This window comes from Lemur catta, chromosome 14 (genome assembly GCF_020740605.2).
Source record: "Lemur catta isolate mLemCat1 chromosome 14, mLemCat1.pri, whole genome shotgun sequence".
NCBI classification, from domain to species: domain Eukaryota; kingdom Metazoa; phylum Chordata; class Mammalia; order Primates; family Lemuridae; genus Lemur; species Lemur catta.
The window spans coordinates 15,188,296-15,214,400 of record NC_059141.1 but is presented as its reverse complement, the minus strand read 5'-3'; the positions used below and the strand labels follow the sequence as shown (position 1 = coordinate 15,214,400).

The 26,105-nt window shown below is 48.4% G+C and overlaps 1 protein-coding gene across 2 annotated transcripts in view; it reads right to left on the bottom strand.

Annotated features, from left to right (window-relative positions):
* The window catches only part of GPAM (glycerol-3-phosphate acyltransferase, mitochondrial), a 59,296-nt gene extending 49,112 nt beyond the window's left edge, over nt 1–10,184 (bottom strand). Inside the window, exon 1 of one of the 2 annotated variants that reach the window (XM_045568140.1) lies at nt 9,853–10,184. The gene's annotated coding sequence lies outside the window, so the exon portion shown is untranslated. Of the gene's footprint in view, nt 1–9,044; nt 9,197–9,852 lie in introns of those variants that run through there. The other variant, XM_045568143.1, reaches the window with a different exon arrangement.
* Nucleotides 10,185–26,105: the final 15,921 nt, after the last annotated feature.

The window sequence follows — 26,105 nt, the reverse complement described above, 5'->3', positions numbered from 1 at the left end:
TGTGTGTGTGTGTGTGTGTGTGTGTGTGTGTCTGAGAGAGAGAGAGAGAGAGAGAAAGAGAGAGAGAGAGAAAGAGAGAGAGAGAGAGAGAGAGAGTGAAACACTCAGTGTACCCTTCCTGCTCCATGTAGCTAAGATAGAAATTGAAACTCCCTCCTCTAGGGTAGCTCTAGGTAATTAGAAACATATTAGACAAAATATTCATTTCCCTCCTACCCTGAAGAAAGAGTCCCTCAAGAAACAGCCTAACAGCCTACAAGAAAGATCCCGTCTGCAAAAAGCACGTGATTTTTTTTTTTTTTTTTTTTTGAGACAGAATCTCACTCCATTACCCTGGGCTACAGTGCAGTGACGTCATCATAGCTCACTGCAATCTCAAACTCCTGGGCTCAAGCAATCCTCTTGCCTCAGTTTCCCTAGTAGCTGGGACTGCAGGCATGAGCCACCATGCCTGGCTAAGTTTTCTATTTTTAGTAGAGACAGGGTCTCAAACACCTGAGGTCAAGAATCCTCCCACCTCAGCCTCCCAGAGTGCTAGGATTACAGGTGTCAGCCACTGTGCCCAGCCCTCTTAAACCTTATTTTCCTCAATTTTTGTGCAATTTTCTAAGCACAGGCTTTAAATGTTTGAGCAGGAAACTGGTCCCCAGCAAGGTGGAACTGGCATCTGCAGGGAACTTGAGATGTGGCACGTGCCCCAGCTCTGCCATGAGCCAGCACCGGGGGCCTGGCTACCCCTCCCACTCCCTGTGCCTTTTTGAGCCTATTTTCTTATCAGTAACAGAATGAATCAGCCTCAAGCCTTTTCATTCACCCAGACTTCCACTTTTCGTTGTCTATTTCACATCTATTATATTTATTATTGTTTATAGTTACCATTCAAGATGATACATAGTATCTATAATCATGGCCTTCTATTGAACACTTAGTATTTGTCAGAATGTGCCACATGCTTCCCATGAATTCTGTGATTTAATTCTCACAGCTGCCCCGTGAGGGAAGGACCCTCGTGATGACAGACTTCTCAGGCATGACAGAAAGCTGGAGTTCAGGAAGGAGACATTTCCCAAGGTCACACAGGGAGTTGGTGGCAGAGTTGGGATTTGAGCCTGAGCCTACGTTTTCAAGAACTACACTTTCTCCATATTCCCTGTAGGCCCGGACCAGAGTCTGACCAGGAGGAGGATGCAGCTTCAAGCTCCCTCACCTGAACTCCCGACCACTGCGCCACGGTGCCTCTCCCCCTGCCAGGCTACCAGGTACCAAGACGTTTTCCCTGGAGATGTCCAAGTGTCCTCAAGACACTGAGACCCCAGGGGAGGTGATAAGACCCCAATCAGCACCCCGGGTGGAGCAGTGCTGGTAACACACATAGGATTTCCCTTGTCCTTGATTCCTATTGTCATTGTCCCGCACAAGCAAACAAATGATAATGGTGTTTGCAAATTTCTGGTTATTGAAGAATCTTTTTTTTTTTTTTGGATAAAGAGAGGTAACCCCTGCAAAGGTGGCCCAAATCAACAATCTGGTGATATAACAGATTGGGGGACTCTTCATGAAACAAACTTTTGGGGATTTTTAAAATGACATACCATGATGGCCTGACCAGGGAGGGGGCTGGGGGACAGGTGGGGAGCAAACGGTACATTTGTGGAAATAGCAGAGCAACGCTGGCAAAGTTAATGGCTTTTGCAGATCTGACCCCCTCAGAGATAGGAGAGCCGAAGGGGAGCAAGTTTAATTACTGCATGTGAGCCACAATCTAGTTGCTTTCCTACACACTGAGCATTGCGTCCTGACAGCAATGTGAAAAGCTAGTGTTTTACAGATGAGAAAACTGAGGCTACATGGCTAGTGAGACCCTCAACAGGAATTCTATCTCTTTGTTCCACTCTACTTCCATGCCTGTGCAAATGCCACCTTAGCTCTAATTCAGATTTTCATGAAGTAGATGGACTTTCTCAATAGAATATCTGGAAACAGATGTTTAAGCAGCAAAGCCTACTACGGTGCCTAGCACTTAGACGCTCAGTGAAATAGGGTACATTCCCAACTCTTAATGTGGCTTCTCAAACTCAGGTAGATAGTATCTCATCCAGTGGTTCTCAACTGGGAGTGACTGTGCCCCCCAGGGGACATTTGGAAATGTCTGGAGATATTTTTGGTTGTCACAGATGAAGGGAGGGGTCATATTGGCATCTAGTGGATCGAGACCAGAACACCGCTCAACATCCTACAATGCACAGGACAGTCCCCACAGTAAAGAATTATCTAACCCATAACAACCATATTGCTGAGGTGGAGAAATTCTGATCTAATACAACACATTCTACAGATAAGGAAAGCAAACCCGGAGAGATAAAGAGAGTTTCCCAGGGCCAAACAGCTGGCAGAGCCTTGATGAGAAACATCCCCTGAAACCTTCTACACTGTTCTCACCATGACCTCAAGCTGATGACCTGCCTACTGCAAGAGGAGTGTGTTCAGTAGGAAAGATTGCGTTGGCAGGAGAGCCCAGGCAAACCAAGCACAATTATGTAAGTTCAAGTGGACCACACCTGTTGCTCTTCAACCTGGAGCAGCCCCTGAATAAGCAGCCAGCGCCAAGTTCCAGAGGATTCGGAGACAGAGACCGGGAACACAGAATGCTCCCCTGGAGGCCTTTGCTGCTCATGTTCCCGCTCCTTCCTTTTCTAAGAAATGCAAACCAAACACAATGATCTAGCCAAAGAAAGGTTTCTTGTAATAACTAAATAGGCAAGGTAAAAATATTAATAACTAAGGTCAAGGTGGAAACGGATTCTCTCTAAAATGTATTAATTATTTGAATTCTCATTGTCACCAGCAACCATTTTTTCGCCTCCTATGTGCCAGGAGATGTGTTGGGTCCCAAGGGAGAGACAGGCAGAGGGAAAAGGGGGTGTCCACCAATATCACACACAAAGCATGTCCCTGACCTCAGGAAGCACTCCGTCCAAGCACCAGAGTCCTTTGCAGTTGCTGTCACAGAATGAAACAACATTGCAAACAGATATAAAGCAAACCCCCCCTTGTGGCTGAATATCTAAGCTTAGCATGACTTGCTTATTTTAAACAACTTTTAACACAGAAACATTCAAATATAGCCCAAGAACTTGGACTTCACCACTTGCATTCTTGGGATTTGGCTTGTTTAGTAGACATTTTCTTCTATCCATCAAGCTTTCTGGGAAACTTCCAATGCCCGGGACCATATCTAAAATGTCAGGATAGCCAGATGCATTAGGGGATTCATTTAACCAAAGCAGATCTGATGACCCTGAGATCCTCTAACCTAAGCAGGTGAATAAAGGACCCCTAAAATTTGGCTACCCCAAGCCAGGGTTACTGGCATCTTTTGCAGCAGTCTCTAAGCTGCATCTAAGTGGAAGCTGGTGACCTGAGTTCACGCAACTCTGAAGATCAACTTTTATCTTGAAATATCAATGAAAAATTAAACATCCTGATAACAGTGAGTACCGATGGCTTTTATTTCCATTACAACTGCTTTCTGAGACGGATAATTCCCCTTTATATTTTCATGAGTTTGGCCCAGAAAGCAGATACTTGGGGCATTAAACATACAAGAGCCTTGGACGCCAAGGAAACAGTAGTTTCTATTTAAGGATTTGGCTGCCACGGTTAGCTAAGTGTCTTGGGGAGGCGAGTGGAATTTGAATATATCAACTCTGCCACTTTGCTACACACTGGGAAATCGGAAACCAAGAAGGACACACCAAGGGCTCCTGCTTGGGTTTGGCCTTGGGTGTTAGAGCAGCTTGTTGGACAGTGCTTCCCAGACTGGGAGCTATCACAGTGCAGTAAACAAAGGGATACTAACTTCTTTGTTCTGCCCAGTCACAACACAGAAATTAGACTAAACATAAATTGTCAATCAACCAACACCATTGCTTGATCATCCCAGCAAGCGGGAAGGATAGACTCTCAGAACAAAGGGAATTTTCTCAAATTGAATACGTATATCTGTATTAAAGACTTGCTACTTTGTCCTTAGTTCTTATGTCACTCTAGACTAGAAAAAACCTAGACCAGCACCCATCTACAGTGTGGAATGTGGGTACCGTGAGTGTTAAGGAACCAGTGGAGTTGGCTGGAGAAGAACTAGGCTGGAGAGGCAGCTTGAAGGGGACAGGTGTTCCAGGGTGAGGGCAGGGAGGGGTGTAGGGAGAACTCGGGAGACACGATTACACTGTGAACACAGTGCATGCACCGCTCTATGGTGGGGTCCCATTTTCCACTCTGCAAACTACACTGAACTGCCTGTTAATCACCCGTCTCTTCCACTGGGTTGTGAGCTCCTTGAGAGCAGCCACTATGCCTTGTTGCCCTGAGTCAAGAAGCTGGTGTGACACAGGGCAGTGATGGCGACATAGCAAGGCATTGAAGGAATGATGGCAACACCCCAGGGAGGCACTGTGCTGCCTCACAGACCCATGCAATCTGAGGATCGCAGGGAGCCCTTTCTGTTATCCTACAGTGTGGTGGAAGGGGCCCCCCCTCACCTAGCAGGCTCACCCTGAGCTGCATCCCACAAGATCCTTAAAATGTGCCCCCAAGAGGTGCTCAGTGGGGGTTAGGAGTGCTGCAGCTCCCGCAGCGCTCCTGGGCACCTCGGAGCAAAGGCAGCTCCTCTCCGGTGGGAGCTGGGCTGGGGGTGGGGAGAAGCCAACCCCCTGCCTGCTGCAGCCACTCACTTGGTCCCCTGGCTTCCCATTGCCAAGTCCTAGAGAGCTCTCAGGCCCAAGGTTTTCAATTTTCCCAGGCCCTTGTTCCTCATAGTCACTTTCTGGAATTGACTCAAAAAAAAAAGAAGAAAAAAAAAATCTACGCTGTGACCAGCAGCCCTCAGGGTTAAGTTCCACAGCAACCATCTCTTCCCTTCAGAGAAAGTCCAGCCCACAGGGAAACGGATGTCACTTTCTTTCAAGACTCATTTTGGGTGTTTTTATGGCCAGCCTGATTTCTGGCAGGATGCTGAAGCCCAGCACCCAGCTACATGGCCCGCCAGCCCCAGGGGGCACTGGGTGGGGGGTGGGGGCTGATTGTGAGGCTCTCTAAGCAATTGCACCACTGAGGAGGAGGAGGACAGCAGCAGCGGGCGGGAAAAGGCTTCTGCTGGCCTGTGGCTGGGCAGCCTGTAATGGAGTGTTTTAATTAGCGCCAGCTCAGCACGACACCCAGGATCCTCAATGTGCCTCTGACATGCTGCTAGCAGTTGGAGTTAGCAGCACTGGTCCCAACATGGGGAGTGCGGAGTGGTGGGGTAGGAGTGGGGGGGAGGGGTGAGCAAGGCTGTGAGTTCTGGAAACTGAACGAAGGTAAACTTTCCATTGCAAACACATTGTCATTTTCCTCTTAGGACCTGTTGGGGGTAATCTACCTTGGGGCACAAGCTGCTATTCAAAGTCACTTTGGAAACGCTCCTGGTCCAGTGTTTGATTGCATAGCATCTCTGTTCCCTTCTCAACGAATCCCCCCCATACAGGGAGTTTTCACATCCTGAACTCATGTGAAGAGGAGTTGTGTGCCTTGGAGTTTCCGCTCCTACCCTTCTTCCCACCATCATAGCGCAGGCATCCCTGGCCAAGACACCGGTGCCCCTGGGAGGTCCCAGTAAGCCCTGTGGCCAGCAAGCAATGGGCCAGGATTGACTAACAGACAGCTGGGGCAAGAGCGAGGCCCCAGGTAGGGACCAGGAGATGGAGAGAGAATTGATGTGCTTCTGGAGGCCAAGGGGGCAGCCCCCACCCCCAGGAAAGGTGGGAGAGGATTGAAGATGGTGACGTTACCATTGTTTCAGGAGCCTGGGGCTAACCATTTCCTTTCATCACTCTCTGCAGGCTTAGCCTTCCCACCACCTCCCAGAGCTTCTGGCTTCGTCTGGAAAAAATGCTAACTAGCTCTTTGCAAGAGCCCCACTCTCGCCCGGGCCAGAGAGCTCACAATAGACACTGTGTAAGTGCAAAAGGAACACGGTGCTCCTGGGGGGAGGCTGAGCGGGCAGCCTTGGGAGCACTCATGGGCAGCATGGAACAGACGCGGGCCCATCCCCAAATCCTCAACCCCCACCCTCCTCCCGGCCTTCCTGTTCTCAGAACTCCACCAAGGGAGAACACCAGCCAGGTGGGTTAATGCCCCGGCAGGGCTAGACATGTGGCTACTTGAGGAGGAAGGACATAGGGAACTGCATCCACAGGAAGGACACGGTTCCTTGGAAGGGACTTAGGCGTTTTCTTCTGAAAGCAGTGACCCCAGGGGAGGGAGCGTTCTGGATTCTAGCTGGGGGGAGAGGGGGGTGGCGGCCGAAGGAGATGCTGGTAGAAAGGAGATTCTAGGAGGCAGGATTGGGCACTTCTCCCTCCTGCCTTGGCCTGGCCTGTCTCCATCAGCAGACACAGCTGGGGAACAAGAGCCCTGGACGGGGAGTCCGAGGCCCCCGTTTCATCTGGCTCTATCCTGCCAACGAATCGTAACATGCCAGAGATGCCACTCAGTCTTAGGAAGCATTCAGTCCAGCTCCCGTTTGATTCTCAGAGACTCTGAGCCGCAGACAGAAGCAGGTCCTTGGCCAGGGAGGCGAGTGCTGAGCACCTACTGCATCCTGGTAGAGGCGGGTATTAACGCTCAAACGCTATGGGTTCATCACAGACCCTTTCCAACTTGTTCCCACCCCATCTAAATTAGGTCCTTTGTCCTTTTTCTCATCACAGATGGATTTTGCGATATTTTTCTAATACCTGTCACCCCCATTTGACTGTAACTTCCACGAGGGCAGCGGCTTTCTCTGCCTCAATCTGCCCTGCACCCCCCGGGTCACACGCAGTGAGCTCGCAGCTGGCACCGTTGGGCATGGAATCTCTATTTGCAAAGTAACCCCCTGGGGAAAGTATTGTACTCATTTGAAAAATGAGGAAATGAGAGCTTAGACAATTTAAATAAGAAGTGGAGGAAACAAGATTCAGCTGTGGCTACAAATGACACTTTTGTTTAACTGTGCTTTTCCAGCAAAACATTAACAGACTTACGAGAGTCCCTTAAGCTGGAGGCCTTGGTTTAGGCTTTTTCCAGCAAGATGTTCTAGGACCAGGTGCCCCAGAGCAACTCCGTGAGAGAGGAGGAGTGGGGAAGGGGCCACTTTAGGACCGAGGGCAGCTCAAAGCTGGGGTCCCCGGGCAGCTGCCTATCTTGCCAAGTCGGGCACAAGTGTGGGGCCACAAGCTCCAGTGCTCAGAGCCGGTGCCAGGGCAGGGGTCCAGGCAAGGAAGAGGGGGCTGAGGACCCAAAGCAGGGAGGGAGTCCTCACCCAGCAAGCAGGGAGGCAGGTAGAGAGACAAGAGTGTTCAAGGGAACCAGACACCAGGATGTGGTGAGCCCAGCGCCGAGGGTCTAGGGAAAGCCCCTAGTACATGATACTGAAGCTCTCTCAGCCTTGGTTTGTTCATCTGAAACACAGGGTGGTGCTAACCCCTCTACCTCATACGGAGGCTAAACGAGCCCAGCACGGTGCCTGAAATACAGTGAGCACCCAGGCGCTGGCTTCCCCAAGCGCATCCTTCAGGCCTGGACCAAATTCCGGGTCCCTCCAGGTCTGTAGAAGGGAGCCCATACGTGGTGACACCCGGCTACCAAGGCAGGGAAGAGGCTGACAGGACAGCAGATCCCAATAAAGACGACAGAACAGAGCTTGGAACAGAAAGCATCTCAGAGTTCAGGGTCTGTGCCACTAATCACCATGTCCTCAAAGACCTGCTCCCAGCCTGGACGTGGCCGGAGCTCGGTGGGCGCAGCTGAGTGAACAGGTCCCACCGAGCATGTGAAAGAGTCGCCGCGTTCCCACAGATAGCCTGCTATCACTCGTTCATTCTTGTTTTTTTTTTATTTCAGCATATTATGTTTTTTAATCATTCATTCTTCACTGGCTCATTTAGCACAGGAGTGAAAAATAAAAGCATGGCTCCAAAGTCTGCGATTTACTGTTCTAACTTGGATATTTTCCCTAACTCACAGTCTGCTCATCTGTTAAATGGGTTGACACCCACCTCGCTGGCTTGTGGAGATAAGTTAACAGACATAAAGCACCTGGAGGAGTGCTGGGCAGAGAGAAGGCGCTCTGTCAACGTTAGCTGTTAGTGCCAGTGAGCACCTACTGGGTGCCAGACGTTGCCGGACTCTGGGGGCCTGGCCGGGAGCAAGACAGGCACAGACCCTGCCTTCACACAGCTGTCAGTCTGGGGGCAGCAACGCATCAGGAACAAGCAGTCGTAGGACAGTACAGTTAGCCGGCCAGGAAGGAGAAGTTCAGGGAACCCTAACCTCCCAGCAGAGGAGGCAGCTGACTCAGAGGGAGCCCTGACTCATCTGTTCGCTTGGCCAGACCTGAGGGCAGGGTAGAGTGGAGAAGGCTGCAAGCAGAAAAGATAAAATGTGATAAGCCTTGACCGAGGTGGGTGTGAAGGACTGAAAGAGCATCCACAGGGCAAGACAGAGACCGAGAAGGGTAGGAAAAGAGGCCAAGAGGCACGTAGGACACAGAGCATCCAGACGATGGCAAAGAGAGGACATGTTCCCAACAGAGCAAAGAAGAATCAGGTCCAGGAAGCATGAACCCCTGCACTGGGCTCGTCCTCCACCTCTTGGCATTTCCTTTAAGATTATGAAGAGGAGCAGGATTCGCTATGACAAACTTCTCGGACCTATGGCTCTGGATAGCCTCAGGAAATCCAGTGATCCAGTGGGCCCCAGCAGAGAAAGCTCCAGAGGGGACCACAGCAGTCAGCAGGGAGAATGTCCTGCATCCTGTGGAACACAGCCATGGTGTCATTCCACCACAGCTAACAAAGTAGGACACCCTGGATACAAACACTTGAGAGTTAAGACAACACAGATGGAAACACGTGGGAAGAAAGACAGCCACCCAGACTGGAGAAGGGAAATGCAGTTGGCAAGGTTATTTCTTAACCTACAATGCACATGGGGAGAAATCAGTTTCAGGAATCCCTACGTACCCCAAGAGTATCGGTTTTGCATCACATCCTGTCCTCTTTGGCCACCTCCAGCCAAACCTGACAATTAAAGAAGATGAAGTCTGTCCTTCCCTCTGTCTTTCATCTTCGTTCCAGGTGGTTCAATCCCTGTCGGCCCCACACGGAACCCAGCTTTCATCTGCAGTGAGGGAGTCCTTTGATGCAAAGCTCCGTCCGCCCAACCCAGTCTCAGAAAACACCACTGAGATGTGACCACGGTGTGGATAAGAATGGACGTAGCACGTCCCGCACGGATCTCAGACAAGGTGGGAAACGAACTCTCATAAATGGGGCGCTCGGCCCCACTCATCTTCCCTCTGCTGCCCACATCACAAGGATTGGTGCAAGGATTTGCACCACCAAGCAGAGCCTTGGAAGGCCACGTCCCGTTTGCAAATCAGATTTGACGATGTCCCAAGCTAGAGCAATTGTATTTTTCATAAAATGTCCGAAACCCTCTCAGGACTTTGGGGTTCTGAGCCAGGGTGAGGGATTACACGGAGGCCAAGGGGGTGGCTAGACCTCAGGAAGGAGTCCCCGGGGAGCAAACTCCCGCAGGTGTGGATGCTACATCAGAAACGTGCTCGCACCCAGGAGCCTCACTCCGCCTTTGCACAGCATCCCGAGATCCCGAGTTCGCTTTTCTTCCACCTCCTTCTTTCCGCTGTTTGCCTCTCACGTGTCCCACTTTGCTGCCCCAGCCCCCATCCCACCCCTGCGTCTCCTGGCATGACATCCCAAGAAATCCCACCCACCCCCCACCACCCTCCACCCCTAAGTGTGTAAATACCTGCATCCTTGACTCTGGGGTGTCTGAGGAATTGTTTCCAACCAGTTGATTCGCAGAGCTGACCAGGACCCTGGAGAAGGCAGCCCCAGGCCGTGGCTGAATAAAAAGGGAGGTCTGGCTGCTCTGGGTGCCTGTTTGACCAGCTGAAGGACTTTGGGTGCTCGGCAGTAACCTCAGGAAAAGTCCCCCTGGCAGCAGCAAACTCTCCCAGTGCAGTTTTGAAACCTGCAGGAGGAGGAAGGCTCTTTAATCAAATAATAACCAGGCAGAGATAAGGCCTGCTAGGCCGAGCTTGGCCAGCCAATCACACGCTTCCTTCCGACTGCAAGGACAAACAGACCCGGGTTTCTGGAGTGAGTTTCAGAGCTTGTTATAATTTAATGACGCAGTGGGTGGCATCTGCTTCGTGTTGCCTGGTGGGGATTTTCTACCTGGGGAGGGGAGCCCTGAACTCAGTAACGTTCTCAGTGGAGGCTGCAGCTCAGCGTTCTGAGTAGTCACGTGGAGCCCCCGGGCTCCAGGCCTGGCTGCTTCTAACTTGCCAAGAGGGGAGGTGACACTTGAGTGGGGCTGAGCAGGGCTGGGGTCACCAGCGGGGGAGCCTATTTGATACCAGCTGTGCAGCTCACTATGACCCTGGGGAGGTGGTAGGAACCCGGGTGACTCACTCTCCCATGTTGGAGATGCTTTATGTGCATTTCCTGTCTTTCGGTGATTTGTCATGACTTTGGGCTTCTCCATGTTTTCATCTTTTGCACCTGCTGCCGACCTCCCCTTCCAAAGCTCTCCCTGTTCTGCTAGGCTACAAGAGGCCTTGTAAGGAGGGAGGGCTCTGGGGGCTAAGCAGGCCTGGGGGTGACTAATGGCCTCTGTCCTGTTAGGCCTATGATGTGACTTTGAACGTGGCAGTCAGTCCCTTCCCAGCCGAGTTCCTGGAAAGACTAAATTTTACATGAGAACCCCCTTTGCTCCCTGTAAGGCTCCTACAGGCCCTGAGATAGAAACAAACCCTTAGGTGGTCTTCATATATTAGAGCTCAACACTTAAAGGAACTTAAGGGGAACGCTTTTCTTATGTGAATAATCAATCATTCAACAAGTATTCATTTTGCATCTACTATACTGGAGACATGACAATGACAGGAGGGCACCAAGATGAACCAGACCCTTCACAGGTCCCTGCCCTCATGAAACGATGTCACAGCACAGGAAGTAGACACTTGTGAGAGAAGTCCTTGGTGCAATGGAACCAATGACAGGGGCCAGCCAAGGGGGCTTGTCCCAAAGCACATGGGCCTGTCCAAAGAGCACAAGGAGAAAACCACCCATGGTGGACAGGAAGTCAAGGGGTCAAGTGCAGCCAAACAGCCTCCAAGGGGATCCCCTGCAGGGCTCCTCTTAGGTGGAAAAAGGTGAAAATCAAAGTTGTATCTCCACTTCTTTTTTGGTTTTTTTAGAGACAAGGTCTCACCCTGTCACCCAGGCTGGAGTGCAGTGGTGTGATCATAGATCACTGCAGCCTCAAACTCCTGGGCTCAAGTGATCCTCCTGCCTCAGCCTCCTGAGTAGCTGGGACTACAGGTGTGCACTACCACCCCTGAGTAGCTGGGACTACAGGTGTGCGCTACCACCCCTGGCTAATTTTTCTATTGTTTTATAGAGGCGGGATCTCACTATGTTGCCCAGGCTGGTCTCTAACTCCTCGCCTCAAGCAATCCTCCCACCTCAGCCTCCAAAAGTGCTGGGATTACAGGCATGAGCCAACCTACCTGGTCTCTACTCCTTTTTTAAAATATATAACAGCCTCATTGAAATACAACTCACACACCATATAATTTACCCATTTAAAGTGTATAATTCAATGATTTCTACTATATTCACAGAATTGTAATCAGCAGAATCAATTTTAGAACATTCCATCACCCCCCAAAGAAACCCCTTCCCATCGGCAGTCACTCCCCAAGCCCCACAAAACCTCCACTGGCTCTAGGCAACTACCAATCTACTTTGTATCTCCTGTGGATTTGCCTGTTCTGGACATTTCGTACAAATGGAATCTTACAAGATGTGACCTTTATCACTGGATTCTTTCATTTAGCATAAAGTTTTCAAGGTTTGTTTCATTCCTTTATGTTGTTGAATAATATTCCATTGTATGAATATACCTCAATTTATGTATCCATTCATCTGTTGATGGACACTTGGGTTGTTGCCACTGTTTTTGGCTATTGTGAATAATGCTGCTATAGACATCCACGTACAGGTCTTCACTCCCTTTTATCCACATATCCACAACCCCAGGGAAACAGGAAGGAAACAAAGCATGTGCAAGAACTAGTCATTAGAGGGCTTCTCTCCAGCCAGAGGTTGTAATATAGCAGTAGCCAAGTCCAACATTTGCACAAATTTTCACAGTGCATAGATCACAATCGCACCTTCTCTCTCCTGTAATCCTCCCCAAACCCTAAGCTTGAGGAAGGTAGTATTTTTATTGCCATTGTAATGATGAGGTCATGGAGAATCAGAAAGTTTGAATAACTTGCTGAAAGCTACCCAGCCAGGAATTGAAGCCAGAATTATTTAAGTCCTGTATTCTTTCTACTCCAGCTCTTCATACACAAAACAGGTCTTTATGCCTCTCCTACATATTCAGTCTCGGCTTCCAGGATGTTTAGTTCAAGGAGAAAAAAGAGGAAGAAATCAAAAAGGGCTTTGTCATTATTTGTGAAGGAACTGGCAATTAGGCCAACAAATAGTTGTTACTGTTGCGTTTAGAAAACGTTTTACCTAAGCTATCTTATCTAAAGGCACAGAGCTAGCAAGCCAGCCGCAGATGATGCAAAGGCAGATAGGGATCTGATTCCCAGACGGGGCTAGACCAACCCGCTTTCTTCCTGGTAGTTGAGTGAGAGCAGAGCGTCTGCAGCTGTCTTGGCTCAAGTGAGAGGACGGGAACTTCAAATGGAGACAGTGCAGGGGGGGTGGGCCTGGGAGAGGAGGACGCCACCCATAGCAGGGCTGTGCAGAAGGGATGAGGGACTGTGAAAGTCTCAAGATGCAGGCGAAGATGGCTGTGAAGGAGAGAAAACAGGCCATGGGGAATGCTCCACCGAAGCCCAACCAAATTCTCAGTTTGACCCATGGCCAGGAACGTTTACTTGAAACCCTTGAGGTCACTTGATAAACAGTCTGAGCAGATGTGCTGGGCGGAATTGGTGGGGCGGGAGGAGGAAGAAAAATCAGCCAGGGACAGCAAGCCTGGTGACTGAGCGCTAGGGTACCCGCCCAGATTCTCAGCACCTGTAAGTCCCAACCAAAGTCTACAGCCCTGGCAGAGCACCACCAGACAGCAGGGCAAAGCTGTCCAAGGAGGCAGAGAAGAGTCTGAGCAGGCCAGGTGAGCACAGGTGACAGGGCATGTCTACAGGTCCCCTCTGAGTTGGGGATTCCAGTGCAAAATGCTTCTCACCTGGGAGTAGAGGTGACGAGATAAACAGCAGGGGTGTGGGAGTATGGGAGGTCTGGAACCAGCCTCTCATGGCCCCTGGATCTTGATTCAGTGCACCAAGATCATGCCAACTTCATTTGATTTCGCTTCTATTAGTTTGGGCCCATTACTTGCAGAACTCAGTACACATCAGGAAAGCCACTGTCAGACCGACTCCAAAGCCCATGATCTTTCTATTGTTTCATGCTACTACTAATAAGAGAGTTCTTAGATTCATTTTCTTTCAGTCTCTCACAAGCTGTCACTTATTCCCATTGAATGATTTTTCTACCGCTACCAAAATCATGTGTGTGTTTGTTAATATAAAGCATATATGTATTTAATGCTCATTTGGGCCTATGAGAATATGTTGCTCTGTGCACATATATTCGTGTGTGTGTCTCTTTGCTTTTAGCTATGTGTGCTTTGTAGCCTTCAGAGAAGGGTATGAGTAGCCTTCATTTTAATTTCCTCAAGGCTGGGTAAAAGTCTGTCCTGGGGTGGGTGGTTTGTGGAGGTCTTCCTAATGTACATCATCACCTGAGTAGAGAAATGGACTGCTGTGACCAGGGTAGTTGCCTCACTGCACGCATCTTCTGAGTACCTTTTTCTGGGATGGGTCTTTTATCCCAGATGATATTTGTAGAAACTTCCATTAATGGGAGTACCCATGATGGGTACCATTGATATACGTGTCATGACCAAATTAAACCCTTCTTTGATTTGGCCTTAATCTGCACTGCCAAGGACAGATCACACACACACACACACACACACACACACACACACACACCTCAACTGAATGAGGAGATCATGTCACAAACTCAAAAGCATCTTAGCACCAGGCAGCCAATGTAAATGAGAAAAACAGGTTAGATGTGATTAATGGGAAGTATTGGGAACTAGGGTCAAATTGAGGACATATATCCCACCCAAGGACATCTTCCACCATCAGCCTAATACTGCCATGGGAAAATGGAGGCCCAGTGTGATCAGATCTTTTTATCTTTTAAGGAGACTGAAAAATACAGATTTTAATGTGAAATCGTAAATTTTTTAAATTTGGCAGCCGTTCAAAGAAATTGAATACCGTGTAGGCCAAAAAGCCCACACAGATTTGCAAGATTAATTCTGCCTGTGGCTGCCAGTTTTTGCCCCCTGGTGTGGACAAAAGTCTGCATTTGCATACAGGTACTTAACTAACTTTTGCACAGTGACCCAAAGTTCTAAATAGACTATGAGAACCAGTCTTCCAGGGGCAGCTCTGGGTCTCTCTCTCTCTTTCTCTCTCTCTGTCTCTATCTCGTACTCCCCTAATCTAAAGTCATCAAAGTGTGGTCCTGGTATCAGAAGTCTCCAGGAACTTAATAAACACACAGATTCCTAGGCACCACCCTGGAAGCTCTAGGTACAGAACCTGGGAGTGGGCATTTTAACAGGTTGCCCAAGTAATTCTGATGCACACTACAATTGAGAATCACTGGCTCTAGGTCCTGAAGAGCCTTGGGTATTAAGATAAGGCATTTGAATGTGTCCCGAAAGCTCTGGTTTTCACCTGGTTTTCACCACTGAAAATGACATGATCCAATTTATGTTTTAAAAAGATGGCTCCAATTAATCATTGTATACCCCAGAACAGTGTGTCTCAACACATGGTCGTGGCCACAGCTGCATCAGAACCACTTTGATATCATGTTGTAATGCAGATTTCTAGGCCCTTCTGATTCACAATTTCTCATATGTGTTACAATCACAGTAGCAACATGACTCTGGCAGGGCGCTGGGATAAGCACTTTGTATGAAATGTAGCTAATAACCCTGAAGAATAGATCACATTATGTCCATTTTATAAATAAGAAAACGAAGCTCAGGAAGGTGGAATACGTGTAGCAGTATTAGGGAAATGTTTTAAAAGAAAAACAGCTTCCCTACCCTTCAGAGAAATGTACCAAAATATTAATCAGTGAAATTATGTCTGGGGATTTGCTTCAAAATAATACAAGAAGAGGGGTATGTGGGTGAGGCTAAAGATGAAACAAAAGTTGCCATGAGTTAATAATTATTGAAACTGGGTGATGGGTATATTTGGGCCCTTCATATGATTTGTTATTCCATGTTTTTAGTATTCTTCTATATGTAGTTTTCTAGTGTTTTCATAATGAACAGAAATAAGACTTCCTGCCACTGCATCAAGCATTATAGAGCTTGACAAACATATGGTTGCGATGGCTTTGCCCATTGTTTGCACCTCACCTGAATATTAGCAGGCGTCTAGTCATTAAGAGCCCCACACAAACCCATGTGTATTTCTATAAATTTGTATTTTTTTAATGATTCATCATTGTCTATAGCCCCCTGAATAGCATAAGCTTGTGTATAGCCAGGGGCCTACGTAATCACAGTACCTGGCATGGAGCCTTTGGACTTGCTCAGTATTCAAGGAATGCCAAGTACATGGCAGCAATCTGTGGGCGTGGAGAGGCTGAAATGATCCAAAACACTGGGCACACATATCTGTCATTATGCCAAATGGGAACACCCCAAGCTTTCCTCCCGGGGTCCCTCTTTGAACCACCAGCACACGCTGTTCCCGACGATCTCAGACCATGGCGTCACACACCCCTTTATTACTACCTTGGCCATAATTTCAGTGCATATTTGCTTGATCAGGTGTGCATGTCTGGTCCTCCCAGCTAGACCATGAGCTCCTTGGTGATGGGAATAATGTTCCTCAGATCTCTGTCGCCTCCAGGCCTAGCGTGGAGCCTGTCCCAGGGTGCGTGGGCAAATACTGCGTGTGGTACCAGCCACAGAGGAGCCGGGCTCAGATTTCCCCTTGACAAGAACCTGCTGCAGGTGCACAGTTGACTGCCAGCTTCTCGATTGATGATGCTGCCCCTTTGGATCCACCACGGCATTCCTGCCAAGGCCATGCCACCACCAGGCCAACGCCTGGCCAATGGCTGAACACAATGGGGGCATGAGAGCCAGTCTCCCCCGCCCCACATGGCATTCTGTCACCAGGCTGGCAGACACTTTCTCGGAGCTGCCCTGTGGTCTGAGGCTCCTCCAACATAGTCCTTCCTTTGCTCACTCGTTTCCCAGGGCTCGGACCTGCACCACAGCCCAGGGCCTGCCTGATCCTTTTCCTTCCCCTTTATTCCTAACCAGCATCCCCCCTCCCCCCACCCCATAAGTCTCTTTCACATCTACTCCTGTTTTGGCATCTGCTTCTCAGAGGACCCAAACTGTTGAACATGTGAGGTCCCTGAGCTCCGCTAGTAAGCAAGGATTCCGAGCTCCCTTTCTCGTATATCTCTCACTTTACATCTGAAGACTTGGTGGGAGATTCTTATCCTAAAACAAATTCATTCAATTCTTCTGCACCAAACTAGAACATTCTATTCTGAAGTCACATGCTGCAGTGGAATGAATGAGGGGCCTTGGGGCACCTATTCAGCAACACCTGCCATTGTGACCTTGAGCAAAGCTCTTCTCCTGAGGAGGTTCACGTTCTTTATTAGTAAAATGAGGCTACTAAGATCTTCCTTCCTCCTTCATGGAGATAATGGACGTATATTTGTAAAAAATGGGAGGGGGGCCTAAACTGCCCTAAAACAGAGTTGGCAAACTCTTCCTTGTGAAGGGCCCAATAGTACATAGTTCAGGCTTTGTGGGCCATACGGTCTCTGTCACAACTACTGGGTTCTGCCCTGTAGCACAAAAGCTACCAAAAATAGCACATAAACAAGAGTGTGATTGTGTTTCAACAAAACCCTATTTAAATAAAAACTGGTGGTGGGCTGAATTTGGTCTGAGGGCTGTCATTTGCTGACTCTTACCCTGGAGTCATGGAATCTTATGGTTGGAAACGATAACAGGTATCACAAGGTTCCAAGTAACCAGATCCTTCCTCCTCATTCCTGGCAGACAGGACTAATCCATCAGGAAGCAGCTTCCTGCACAGCTCAGAAGTAGCCTCAGAATCCTTCTTAACACAGAGATATAGGCCAGGCTGAGCCAGCATGTGTAGTGATGTTCATCATTTTCCCTGATCTTATCCCATACCCACAATTCCCAACTGAGAAAACTGAGGCCAGTGATTCAGTAACAATGAATATAAAAGTATTTTGAAAGGTATAAAGCACTTCTTTAATGTAAAATATGCCGATCTGGAGCTAAAAACCAGCCATTTAAACTAAAATTTAAATAATAAGTTAAATTATTTCATACAAAGTAATCGTGCTTATTTTCTACAACAGGAACAATTAGGCCCAAAGTGCCTTTTCCCATCTCCTGGAAGGTAGGCATTCATTCTTCTAGTATGAACAGACAAATGTCTGCTCTGTTTCCCTACTGGCTGAAAAAGGGCTGGGCTTCCTGGCCCTGGGCTGGAGGCCAGGAGGCCAGGTCGACCCTTCCTCCCCTGCAGGACAACACAGGGGCCGAGAGAGGGTCGCAGGCTATCTTAGGTTCCCTCCAAGCAAGCGTCTGTGTCAAAGCAAAGCCCTCCACAGACAGGACACACAGCTCTCTCCTGGCCTCTCTCCCCCTTAAAGCCATTTGTCATTGCAATTTGAGAGGGCAACCTTGACATTTCCTTTTTCTTCTTAACTTGTTCATCAGAAAGAGCAACGTCTTCTGTAAAATATGCAAGTACTCGGGACTGAAAACGTACTTTCCTACCCCTAAGAAGCCAAGTTCCCTCACAAATACTAAATAGATGAATCATTGCCATTTGCAGGTCAACCACCCCTTTTGGAATCTGATGATAGCCAGGGAGCATCTTTGCAGGAAAGGCACATGTACCACAGTCACCCCAAGTTCTCCAGCCTCCAGGATCACGTCTTTATTTATGTCCAAACAACAGTGATCCCAAACCCGCTGATATAATCATTTCTATATGCATATAGCCCTTCTCATTATTAGGCAGAACATCTCGGCTTGAAGCACATGTCTTAGGATGACTTTGCGTGGTTAGGGCCTCCCGGTGATCCTGCGTGGGCAACAGCATCGCTGCCTGACTAGGAAGTCTCCCAGGAACGGGGTGGATGCTGCCCCAGAACGGATTCTGGCTTCCAGCCTAGAAGGCAGCACGTGCTGTATTGTCACAATATGGCACTATCCAGGTTCCCCCGCCACACACACAGGAACACGTTTCCTCACAATGTCGTAATCCCAGAGGGGAGCCCAGCATTGGATAAGCCCTTCTACCAACCTTGCCCGAGAGCCATCGGCTCCTGGGGAGAAGAGTCCTGAGGGTGCGGACTGCTGGGTCAAGTCCTGGAAAGCCAGGGACTGAAGTTCAAAGCTTCAGGGTACCGGGCACCTGGCCCAGGTATGACCGCCACACCTTTCCAGCCCACAGTTCCACCCTGCCACCTGTGCAAGCCAGCCAGCCAGCCAGCCAGCCAGCCTGATTTCACTACCAGGATGTGTATGTGGGGAAGCAAAAGGAAAACAATGTTCTGGAGCGTGAGAGTAGTAGGTTGAGGGAGGGGGGCCTGAGTGGGATCCCCTGGCACTGTGATCTGTTATCAAGCAGGTCACAGTGCCCTTTCCATAAGCAAAGCCCTTCTGACCTCCCCACATAAAAGGCCAGCTTCCTCCCCAGTCCTCACCGCCACCCAGCACCTCCCATCTTCCTTCATTTTCCTCCATTGCTGAATCACCATAACCCTAGACAGTTCATTGCCTGATACCTGTCCCCCTCCACCAGATGTCGGCTTCTTAATGGCAAGGATTTTTCACTTTGTTTTGCTCGCTGAGGTGTCCCCATCATCTAGAAGAATGCCTGGCACCATAAATATTTATTAAATCAATTTCATGAATAAGCAAAGGAATCAGAAGTACCCATGTTTCTAAAGCCTAGCTCAGGCTTCACCTCCTCCGGGAGCCTCCGCCAGCTGCTCTAAGGATCACACCATTTCTCCCGTGGTGCTAGTTCCTTGTTTTCAACAAGCTTGTGTTGAGCACCTACCATGTGCCAGATCCCATGCTAGGCCCTGGGTTTATGGCAGGGACTATGTGAAGTCCTTGCCCCCAACTAGCTTGCAGTATCGTTTAGCACATAAAAAGAAAAAGCATCCAGTTGGGGTTTCCAGTTACTTCCTGGTGATAGATTTTTCTCTCCAAGGAGCAAGGAGATGCTGAAGAAGGGAAAAGGCCAGCAATGTCCGAGCACCTCTCAGTTCCCAGCAGGGTGTGTGTGATCTTCGGGACCTGGGTGGCTTCCCCCCGGAAGGAGGGTCCTCAGTGGCAGAGGGTGGGAGGGGAAGGACAGGGAACTTGCAGAGCATGGGGGGGGGGTGGAACACAGAGGCTGAGACATTCCTTAACGGGCACAGAGTACGTCACTCCAGTGATGGACACTAAAAGTCACCCTAAAAGCTCTGACTTCACTACACGATCTATCCATGTAACTAAATTACACCTGTACCCTGTAAATTTATACAAATAAAAAAGAGAACACAGAGGCTGAGGGGAGTGGAGCCATTTCCCGCTGGCAATATGAAAGGTGGCTCAGACAGCCGTGGGGAGACCTGGCGTGAAGCCACCCAGGCACACCCTGAACCCGGGTGACCTTGGGCACACCATGATCTCTCTCTTGGGTGTTCCTACATCAGTAAAGGACGATTGGTGGCCTAAGTGGCCTCTAAGGCTCGTTACGTGCAAATATCTGAGACCCTTTCTAGTCCACACAGCATCTTTCTCCGTTACTGCCTGTGGACCCTGTCCCAAAACCTCCGCGTAGAAAATGACTAATGGTGTTTGATGTCGTCTTTCCACAACGGAGGGTCCATTAAACCTGAACCTTGACTTCTTGGGCAAAGTAGTATGGGGGATAAAGGAGCATAAAAGAGATTTCTCTGTTCCATTCTTTCCAACTGACCTTAGAGCCCTCTCTCCTCCCCTGAGACCTCCCCAACCTGGAGCCCAGCCATAGGCTGTCCTGGTTCTTCTCTTGCTCAAGTGACTCCCCTGATGGGCTGCAAGGTCCAAAGCCCATTAGGCCTTGACTTCTGGAGGCCTTGGCTTCTGGCCTCCAGCCTCCCACAGGACAGGAGCCACTGGCTCCTCATCATGCCAGTTGCCACCACTAAAAGAGATGGATTGAGCCAGGCAGAAGAACACACAAGCCGAAGGCACACATTGAGCAGTTGGCTCTCATCTTGCTGCTGTGAGTGGACAGGCAGAGGTCAAGGTTCCCTGCCCCAACCTCTGACCATTGCCCAACTGCACACAAGGAAAACCACATGGCAAGGACCTGATGGAAACTCAAACACGCCGGATCAATTTGTTCCAAAGGCTCATTGGGCAACCACACTGCCCTCTTCTCTCTTTGTCTGCCTGGCCATGAGGCTCCCTGCTGACCCACAGCCTACCCGGACGGGCAAGAACACCAGCCCCTCAATTACAACGGTCTGGGATGCACTAATTGACCACATCCCACTGGCAATCACAAAAAACATCACGAGCAGAATCCTAGTCTCCTCACTAATCATTTCTAGGTCTTTCCAAACACAACCCTTCTTTCAGAAGTGTTACCTAACCACCAGACAGAGACATGTTGCTAGTGACAATAATTAAGTGATGGATGACAGGAAGCTAAAAATATTCTTTAAACCAAAGAATATGACAGTTAATATCATTTTTGACAGCTCTATTTAGCACTGTGAAAAACAAGTAACATTCGTGTTTGTGGGTTCTGTAAAGATATCTAAATCAATAGTCTCAGAAATCTTCCCCAAAGTTTTTTGTTTGTTTTTTTTTTGAGACAGAGTCTCACTCTGTTGCTCAGGCTAGAGTGCCGTGGCGTCAGCTTAGCTCACAGCAACCTCAAACTCCTGGGCTCCAGCAATCCTCCTGCCTCAGCCTCCCGAGTAGCTGGGACTACAGGCATGCGCCACCATGCCTGGCTAATTTTCTCTATATATTTTTAGCCGTCCAGATCATTTCTTTCTATTTTTAGTAGAGATGGGGTCTTGCTCTTGCTCAGGCTGGTCTCAAACTCCTGACCTCGAACAATCCACCCACCTCGGCCTCCCAGAGTGCTAGGATTACAGGCATCAGCCACCGCGCCCGGCCAATAGTCTCAGAAATCTTTACACATTCTGTAATTAAGAAACCAGAGAGTTAAAAATCAAACAATTAAGCCACTAATATTTATTGAGCATCTGCCATTCACAAGGCACTGTGCTTCTGTGACACACAGAAATATAAAGCTCAGTCCTTGACTTGGAGCTGGTGAGTTGGTCACTCAAGGGGGTTTGAGGACAGAAAAGTTTAAAACCTACATAAATATGACTGAGTAAAAACTCAGCCAGATATCTCACACTCAGACTGAAATGAATACCTGAAACAGGCTGGATTAGCCATATCATTGTGAACATGGCCTTTCCAAGTTCTAATTTAAGAGTTGATAATTCAGCATGCAGCATGGAGAGATAAAAGACATACATGAGTAATGCTAGATTTGATCAAATGTCATGCATCTTGAAACAGTTTAGAGAATATTCAATTGCAAGTAACAGCAAACCCACATGTAGTGGCTTAAACAAGTATAGAACATATTTTTCCCATTCACCAAGAATTCCCGAGGTTGAAAGCTCATAGCTGGAGAATTTTCCATGAAAATTACTAATAGTTTCTATTATTTTCCTGTTACATGTCTTCTGCTTGTGAGTTTTGTCCTCATGTTTTCTAAATGGCTGCAGCATTCCAGGCATCGTATCCACATTCCAAAAAGGAAAAAGAGAAGTGTAAAGGGTAAAAGTCTTCTCTTTTTAAGTCATTGCCTTTTTATTTGAGAAGAGAAGCATCCTCAGGAATCTACTTTCATCTCATTGGCCAGAACAAATTGCATGGCCACCCCCAATTACAAGGGAACTGGGCATTTTTTACTTTGTAACCTCCATAGTAAAGTAAGGCAAGGTGATTCAAATAGGCTTCACTGGACCAATATATATTTATCATATAATAATCATGTAATATATGAAATTTACTTGATTTTATACAGTCATAAGAGACCTTTTTCCTGCCTCACTGAATATACAACATGACCATATCTTTATCATTTTAAAAATAGGTTTTAAATTTAATTATGTTTCTAAGAACATACATATGTGTATATGTGTATATATATATATATATATATATTTTATTTTAATGACAGGGTCTTGCTATGTTGTTCAGGCTGGACTTAAACTTCTGGGATCAAGGGATTCTCCCTGTCTTAGCCTCTTGAGTAGCTGGGACTACAGGCACACACCACCACACCTGACTCTAAGCATATATTTTTAAAATAGTTGAATTTATATTTTGTAGTGATTATCTGAGTAGCGAAGTTATGGGTATTTTTTTTTATTTATTTCTCTGTACTATCTGGTCTTGTTTTATTTTTAAATTTTCCATAATAAAAATGTATTCTTTCATAATAAGACAGCAAAACAAATTTTTTACATAAGAATGTTCATAATTCTTTATGATATGTTGTCAAATGGAAACACAATATATATGCTGTGTTCCCAATTACCATAAATATATTTAAGAGAAGCAGAAGCCTAAAGAGCTGCCTCCGAATGCTGGGAATATAGATTGCTTTCATCTTCTTCCTCTGCTTTTTGCTATTCCCCAAATTGATCACAGTAAAAAATATTAAAAACAAATAGAGATTGTGGGTTAAGCTACTTTCCACCTAAACTTGGAGAAAACAGAGATTTCTGAGCATAAGCTGAAAAATAGGCTTTGGGAATAAAAATTGCAGCAAAAAAAAAAAAAAAGAAAGAAAGAAAGAAAAAGAAGCAAAAAGAAAGAAGAAAAGAGCACTCTACTGAGGAACAGGCTTTGTTTGTTAAGACCCAAAAGGACGCAGTAAAATGCTTTCCTCCTTCCCTTTTCCTTTCTCCACGAGCTGTTTCTGCAGAGAAACATTAAACCCCCAAGGCTCGGAGCCTTGGGGATAGAGGGGTGTTTGTTCCTTTCTGGGGAGTCAGCTGGGAAGCGTGGCTCATCATTCCATCAACTACCGCTGCAGGAAGCGTCCTTTTGTGGCCTCCTTTCTTTCCAGGAGGCTGGGAGGGGGCCCAGTCCACACAGAAATCCAGCAGCCATTTCCTTTCTCTTACGTGTGTTTTTCTTTCCAGTAAACCCTCTGCTTCTCTCAGAAAGCAAGAGGCCGTCTACGGTTCTCCTGAATTTGCAGAGCCGAAGGCCATAATCACAAAGACCTGGGAAATTAACAATCTGGGAAAAGCATCCTCCTGGATCAATTTGAAAAAAAGACAGCCCATTCTTTAGGCATTCGTTCGTTCCTTCATTCATTCATTCACCCATCCACTTAGCCACAGCACCTGGCCTGGGGGTATAATGAGAACAAGGTAGACTAAACTCGGCCTTCAGGAAGCTTATTTTGGGGTGACAGCGGGGTGGGGGAAGATAGGAAGACAGAGAATAAGAAAAAAGAGAACACATCAATCAATTTCAGGAAATGGGAATGTGATTTAAAGAATTTAAGGCTAGGTAAGGTTCTAGAGTGACACGAAGGAGTAGGCAGGTGGTCAGGAAAGGGTCATTGAGAAGCGGACACTTGAATTGTGACTTGAAGGATGTGGCCCAGGAGCCATGAGAAGCTCAGGCGGGACACAGGCACCAGCAGAGTGCTGGAGGGGTGTGAGGCAGGAGTGAGCCCGGGGGGCTGTAGGAGGGTGTGGATTCAAGAACAAGTGGCTGCCTGCAGGGTACTGGGGGCCAAAGCAGAGGGCTGCAGGCAGCCTCCAGGCATCCACAACTGTTTTCCAGTTTTGCTCGATGGGAACACAGAGGAGTGGATTAAAAGGTTTCTGCTTTCTCAGAGCTTCCAGCCTGGGCCAGGAGACAAAAATATTGCCTAATGCAATTACAGAACAATTCAGGGCCAAGTCAAGTGTGGCTGTGACTGTTCACAAAGGCATCTGGGGAAGGTGAGATCAGTGAGACCAGGAGCAGTCTGCCCTGCCCTGGGTGAGGAGATGGAAGGGCAAGTTCTGCCTCAGGCGTGGCAAAGCAGAGCTGCACACACCCACTCCTTCCACCACCAACACCCTGACGTTCCCAGCTCTCTTTCCCACTAGCCTGGGCCTCAAAAACCTTCTTACACTAGCATTCCAGGCAAAAAGCCCCAATTAATCAGAGTTGGCACAGGAGGAGAAATCTCAGCCCAAGCCAAGACAGGCTGGGGCAGGGGAATTTGGGGGAGAAAGCCCCTCCCAAATGGAGAGGCCTAAAGATGGAATGGAGCTTCCAAAGTGCAGATGGCAAATTCCTTCCAGAAGAACAGCGTGTGGGGGCGGGAAAGTGGGGGCAAGTCATTCAGTGCGGCTGGGGTTAAAGGGCAGGAGAGAGGATCACAGAGGGCAGAGGGAGCCTGGCGAGGAGTTTGGACTCCATGTGACAGGGACAGAGCAGCTTTGAAGGGCTTATGCAGGGGAGGGGGTGATCCTAGTCAGCTCCCTGCAAACGTGGGAGCATGGAGCTCAGGAGGCTGGTGCAGGAGCACAGCCCAGCCCCTCCGCGGCTCTGCTTCTCCTCCCGTCCTTAACTGATTTTGAATAACTGGAGAAAGGTAGAGCGGGACGTGCTCAGATTCTGAAACAGACGTGTCAACAGCACATCACTCCTGAGAGTGAGCTGTGAGGTGAGGCAGCACCTGGACCCCCTCAGCAGACACCCGACCACCTACTGTGTGCTAGGCATGGCCGTCAGCACTGCACATCTGTTATCTACACGCACTTCTGCTTAGGGTTCTGAAAAGCACTTTATGCAGAACTGGAAACAAAGATTTTTTAATGCTTGCCCTCTCCTGAACTCTAGGCCTTTCTGGGCTGACCTCTTTGTGTTGGGTATGCAAATTCCAAGGAGCTGAGTCATTGTGTGAAAGTCCCTGATGAGACATCTAGAGACCTGGGGACAGAAAAGAGGAGAGGGGGAGGGGGACGACAGAGCCTCCATGGCTGGGAAGGCCCAAGACAAGAAACCCCCACTGGGCCGGGCCCAGAAGACAGTGAATGTGATGAGGTGGCCAATATAGGTCCCCTCCACCCCCCACATCCACATTCATTCATTCAACATTCATTCAACAAACAGTTACTAAGCACCTTCCAAAGTGTTCTTGGTGCTAGGACTGTAGCAGCAAACTCAACAGACCCAAATCTGTTCTCCTACAGCTGATAATCGCACTGGGGAGACTGATGGCCAACATGGATATCAAGTGTTACGTAGCCACGCAGGGAGGAAGGCCTGGGCAGTGGGTGGCGTGTGACAGGGGAAGAGGAGTGGTGCCGGGGGAGGCCAGGGAAGGCTGCATGGAGGAGGTGAGTCTTCATTAAGCACTGAGGGGAATGAGGGAACTAGCCCTGCAGATACCTGGGGGAAGAGCGTATACATTTATTAGGCAAAGGAACAGAAAATGCAAAGTTCCCAGGGTGGGAACAGGCTTGGAGTGTAAGAGAAACATCAAGTCCATGGGCGTGGGGGGGGGCAGGGCATGAAAGCAGGGTGGGCTGAGGTTAGAGAGGTGGCTGTCCAAAGAACAAAATTGATACCTGCCTAGTTTTCTTTATTGTTGTTGATGTCAGAACAGGGTCAACCCATAGGAACGAGGGGGCCAGCAGCCCTTGGGGGAAGATGCACAATGTATCTGGTCTCCTCCATCACACTACAGATAAGGCGAGGGAGGCTCAGGAGAGGGGAAGGAATAGTTCAAAATGACACAGTTAGGAAGCTGGATT